The sequence below is a fragment of the Porites lutea genome, chromosome 4 (genome assembly GCF_958299795.1).
Source record: "Porites lutea chromosome 4, jaPorLute2.1, whole genome shotgun sequence".
NCBI classification, from domain to species: Eukaryota; Metazoa; Cnidaria; class Anthozoa; order Scleractinia; family Poritidae; genus Porites; species Porites lutea.
Window position 1 is genome coordinate 23,299,285 of NC_133204.1, and position 6,154 is coordinate 23,305,438.

The following is a 6,154-nucleotide window of genomic DNA, read 5'->3' on the forward strand; positions in this document are numbered from 1 at the left end:
TATTGAAATTGCTTTTATGGATAACCAGGCACAGATCACTGAAACAATTAGTCGATTAGATTCAGAAAAGGTAAGATGATAATAACGCAGTGTGTAATTTTGGCTAGAGTGTCAGATAAACTGATTTTCATTCACGAAAACAAAGTTTTTGAGTGTTATTTTTCACTTAACCTGGCTGAAACTAAGACATAAAAAGCTATCATTGCAAGCTTGTTTATTGTAGTTCTAATTTTCAGTTCTTCAGTTTCTCAGTCTTCATGCCTTAAAGCCGATTCGAGATTTTTTTGGAAAATGACAACACACAATCGCTTTGTACTTTTATTTACCAGTGAGTTTTACCGTGTTTTGAAACGAAACTCTTCTGAGTTGATTGCCATGAAACATAAGCTTAATTATACTGTTGAGGTTGGTAGCAAGTTGACAATTAACTCTATTTATCTTTTTCATTCTCAGAATCAGATAGAGAAAGCTGGTTCGATGGCTTTTAGAAGTCGAAATTTTCATGCCTTGTATTTAGCAGCTGAAAGTTTCGTGTTTGCATGAGATGCAGCCGAGCCGCACAGTCTGAAATTATTGAAGTCTTCACTGACCAAAGAACAACCAAAGAACAACCATGTAAAAGAATTAAATAGGCATTTTCTTGAATGAAAGTCATTTATAGGCATGTTTAGTTTCCCAGCACTGAAAGCTCCGGGTCTTCGTGACAGCAGTCATCAAAGTCGAGGTTGTTATTAAATCCCGCACATCTTTTGTTTTGAGTTGTTGTTTTCGCTGATAATAAAAAAATTGTTGAACGGACTAAAATTTTATTTCCCGGTTCTAGTGTTAATGATAATGATGACGGCTTTTTTTGGTTTCTTTCATAAGTATTGCCATTCTTTTCTTAGTTATCGCCTTTTCCCAAATTAACTTATGCCAAGCCAGTAGCATGCAAGAAAGCCAGTAAAAACAACTTCGTCTTGTCGAGCGCTCGCGACCTGCAAACTTCAAACATCATTTTCACCGTTGGTGCAAACAGATAACCATGTGGTGCAAAAGTTTGACACTAGAAAAATATATAAGCTTTCGAATGAAGTGATTTTTTTCGCCCCCTTTTTTGTCTGTTTCTCCCTTTTTGCTTTCAAACTTGCGACGGCAATGTTATGCTTACTCAATTGGTTTATATACTAGACCGGAAATAAAAAGCTGACCGAATGCTAAATTTTGTGCTCATGCGCAGTGCGTTTTGCCGCGGTGTTGCCCCTGGGCACTTACTCTTACCGTACCAGTTCCAGAAGCGTTTGAATTGCCTGCTTCTGATTGGCCAGAAAAATTTTTTTCTGGCCAATCAGAAGCAGGCAATTCAAACGCTTCTGGAACTGGTTCGGTAAGAGTAAGTGCCCAGGGGCTCGTCTCGATCTTACAGTAAACTTTCACCACGAACATTTTATCGACCCGACTAACTGCCCCTGGGTCTCCGAGGATGGATCGAATGGAGCCAAAAGTCAAGACCCAAAAAAACCCGTAGGGCTTCCAGCAAAACCCCAAAAAATCCCAAAAATTAACCCCCAAAAAATCCCATGCCGATTTTGTGGGAATTCCAGTGACAGTAAAGCCAATTGACTGAATTGAAGCGGTTGAAGTCTTGTACACGGCCGGGCACCACGGGACAATGCAGACTATTGTATAACACGTGCGATGTAAAGCGACACCATAGTTAACTATTAAACAACAGCCAAACACGTTTGTTTGTACTTTATTCGCAGAACTACGCAGCCGCCAGGGCACTACCGATTCTTTTCAATACCCCAAAAAATCCCTACTCAAATCAAGCTACCCAAAAAAATACTTGCCAAATTTTCGTACCCAAAAAAATCCCGGAATCGAAAATTTCAAAACCAAAAAAATCCTTCGATCATCCCCGTCACTTGGAATCCCGAGTACCTCCCTAGGGCTGCGCCCAGCGCCCACCACCCAGATAGATAGATAGATAGATAGATAGATAGATAGATAGATAGATAGATAGATAGCTTTATTAAAAATCCATTGCAGCCCAAGGGCTGGATTACGGACTGTACAATACGTTGAATACTAAGACTAACTATTATAAATAAATATCAGTAAATAAATAAAACAAAGGAACAAAATACAACGTCATGAAATTTAAGAAAATAGCCGCGAATTTACAATAAAACCATTAGAAAATAGCCGCGTTATGCATGATAAAACTATTCATTAGTCAATTTGTTCTACAAGGAGGCACGTTAAAAACGCGCTTACTCCTTAAGGCTACAGTACTAAGATTACGTGGCGGCAAAAGGCCATGTAATTTGTGGAGGCTGTTGTCCTTAATCTCATTGAATAGGCGCTCTGTCAGCCATTGGCGCCGTTGGTGGAGGGTGGCAATATTGCACTCTTTTAGAGCCTCTTGATAGCCTAAATCAGGGAAAATAATTCTAAGTGCACGGCGCTGAATTTTCTCTAGCTCTTCAGAGAGATACTCAGGCAGACCATTGTGGAAAACTTGGCAGGCATATTCAAACATGGGCCGGATACACGTAGTATGGAAACAAAGTAGCTGCGCAGGATCTCCTTTTGCACGCTTAAGCTGCCTTAATAGGTATAGCCTAGAGGCTCCTTTTTTGATAACATTCTCTATGTGAGCGTTCCACTTTAGATTGTTTGAAATTGTGAGACCAAGAAGTTTTGCGCTAGTTACAACCTCAATTGGTTTGTTGTTAATAGTAACTGTTTCGAAAGGATCTACAGACCTTGAGAAACTTATCTGCAACTCTTTACACTTGGTCTCATTCAACTGGAACCCTCCCTCCACCTGGGCCTGACCCCCGGGCATTAGCACTTTTTTCACCTCGTGATATGGCAAATTTCCGGGGGTGGGGACGAAAAATGAGGGCGAATTCCGCGTCCTCTATCAACACTGCAACCGTTTTCATTGATCGCACATTCGAGTGGTGCCTTTTTAAGCATTTAACGAGCGATTTTTTCGTTTCGATTTTGTAACGTCTGCTTTTCATGCCGCGACTACAACAGTTCATGGTTTCAGTAGTGTTATAAAATTATTGACATTAAAATTAATAGTGTTCTGTAAACAGGGACATCCAACGAGAACATAGCATTGTTAAATGTATTTTAGTATTTAAAGTAATAAATCAAAAACGAGTGCGAGTGTTTGACCGGGGTATCCAGACACCGAGAAACAGATGAAAGCACGAGGCCGTAGGCCGAGTGCTTTTATTGTTTCGAGGTGTCTGGAGACCCCGGTCAAACACGACGCACGAGTATTTGATATGGCTTCTAAAACTATTCACACTTCTTTAGTAATTGAAGGGGTATTGTTTCAGTGCTCTGATTTCCCATGAGATTATGCCTTTAAAAAACAATCAAAATGTGGGAAATTTGTTGTTGTTCGTTGTAAATCATGTGGGAGTGAAGATGGCGGAGTCTGTTGCAGCGAATGCCGAACGCCGTTTTCGTTCTCCAAAAACCTGGGAAGAAGAATCAAAGTTGCTGAAAGGGAGTATTCGTAAGTCAACTGCCTACAAAACCAAATGGGGGCAAGATTTCCGTATAACCCCATACATTAATTATGCATACATTCATTGTTTAAAGAAAACAAAAGACAGAACAATACTAAGTTCAGCTATTGTTTTAGAAATTTTTAATTTTTTTTCTAAGTCTTTTTTGAAACGCGCTAAATTTGGCGCTTTTTGAACTAAAATAAAAACTTTTTGGAACAAATTTCGGACTATCTTCGCTTTCCGAAACCTAACTTTATAATGACCCCAGAGATAGTGATAATCAATGTAATTAGTGGCGTTGAGTAAACTATCCATCGATCGTAACACAGGGTTTAATAAACAATTAAAGTAAAAAAAAGTCTACCTTATTCCTCAGAGTTTCCTTTTTTTCCTGAACTATATTTTCGAGTTTCCACCTTCTCCTCCTACGTCTGATCTGCCTGTTTTATTTAGCCCTTTAGGCGCCGTTCGCAATGTCATTGTAAAGTTCGACGATATGCTTTACTATCATGCTTCCAAAGAGAACTTCACCGTAATGCCTACGCCACATATTTAAAACTCCTGCCAGTAGTTGCTTTTGCGGAATAGTTCTTTGAATGTTCCTGTACAGGGCAAACCATGCTTTGCCCCTCCATCTATTTTCGATGCGCTGCGTGTCGGCACCTGTGTCAGCTAGGTGTATTTTACAAAGCTTGAGCTGTTCCTAGCCCTCCTCTCGTAGATATTCATAAGACCCATACTCGTCGCTCATCACGTCTGTAAACCTCCAAAATTTGAGCACGAATGATGGCCAAACTGAGTTGCGTTATTCCTGCTCTTCTTGGACAACGGCCGGGGTATTTTTGAAAAACGCCGAATAACCTTGAAGTTTAGTTATTAGGGTTAGGAAACTGAGTCAATCAGCTTTCATTTAAGTCCTCTCCCAGAGCTCTTGCACATTTAACAGAAGTTGTGAGGGCAGCTTATGTTTTCCTTACACCACTCTATGTACCGGTCGCGGTCATGATCTACCAGTATTCTGGAGAGCCTTTCAAAAGTTTAGTTGAGCCATACTAAGCATGAAAGTTGACCAAGTCCCTGACAAGTGTAATACAAGAGAGGAGTGTTTGTGAAGCTTGTGCGTGTTTGTTATTGCCTGAAGAGATGCATGTTTTCGTGGATATGTTACAAGCAAAAGCGTGAATAATTTACATGAATACACATTTCAGTTCTTTTGTTATGTATATTTGAACTTGAGCACGCAAAAAGATATCAATTTTTTGACCAGGGAATCTCAACAAATCGTCGTGGTCTAGTGGTATGGCAGAGAGACAGGTACGTCGGAGCTACAGGAAAGCGTTGGTTCAAATCTCGCCGACTACCGAGAAAAAAAGGGAAAAAGGAAACCGGGGGGCACTGGAGAGAGTGGTAGGTGAATGAGAGGGGAAAAAAGAGAAAGAGAGGGGTGGAAAAAGATAAAAGAAGACGAAAATTGAAATCCTTTTTTACTAACGCAGTAAGTATTCATTACCGATGTATATATGCAATACTCTGGGGAATTCACCATTGTCTTAGAAGACAATAAGGCGGATGCATTATTAATGACACAGAATGCATAATTAATGTATGGGGTTATACGGAAATTTTTCCTTATTTGGCAGTGGAATAGCTAAGCAATTGTTAGATACTATTTATTTCTATAATGGTAAAATTTTTGGCTTACGTGGTCAACGAAGAAAAATGAACTGGCCGAGTAGCTGATTAATTATGATGATTAATTAAACTGAAGTATTGTTCTTGTGTTCTGTTTGTTTTGTTTTGATCCATGAATCTTGATATCCAATGAGAAGACAGATGAAAACCACGCGTGGTTTTGATATGTGATCCAAAACACGTGTGGTTTTCATCTGTGTTTTCATTGGGTATCAAAACTCATGCACGTGACGAATTTAGCCATTTTTTATTGGCTATTAAATTTATGAATTATTAATGAGTTTTAGAACGGTAGTTATAGGCATATTTTTATTCCCTAAAAATCTTTTATTTGTTGGATTTCCTAGCTGAATGTCTAGTGATCCGAAAATTATAGGGATCTAAACTTACCTTTTCGAAAATTTCAGCCAGAAAAAAGGTTCCCGAAAATTCTAGGTGACCTTTTTAGGGTAAAAATCCGTTAAAGATGGGCAATTATACCATTTTTCTAGCCTGCGGTGCAGCCGTTTTTCAGACGTTCGAAAATCCTAGGAGAGGCAGGCAAGCAAGAAAGTTTACAACAAATGTTCCGAAAACTCTAGATCTCAAATCGTCTTCCGAATAGATATTTTCTGGAATAGTTTTATAAATATGAAGAATGTTCTTCAAATATTGATTCAATAACCGAAAAAACGTTGATTCACGTCTATAGCTCCCGATTTCGCTAAGTACTCCTGGCTTGACATAATGAAGAAATGCAGTGCGTAAAATCGATAATATGCCTACAATTTTTACCCGTCCTTGACAGATGAGCCAATCTGCTTGGTTTCTAGTAAAATCCTCTGTATAGAGTTATATAAAGAGTCATATTCGGATAGGAAACCACGTGCGTGTCAAAAGCTCGGGGGCTGCCCCGGGGTTGGCAAATGCCCGACCTCCGGGCAGCGCAAAATTTGCTAATACTC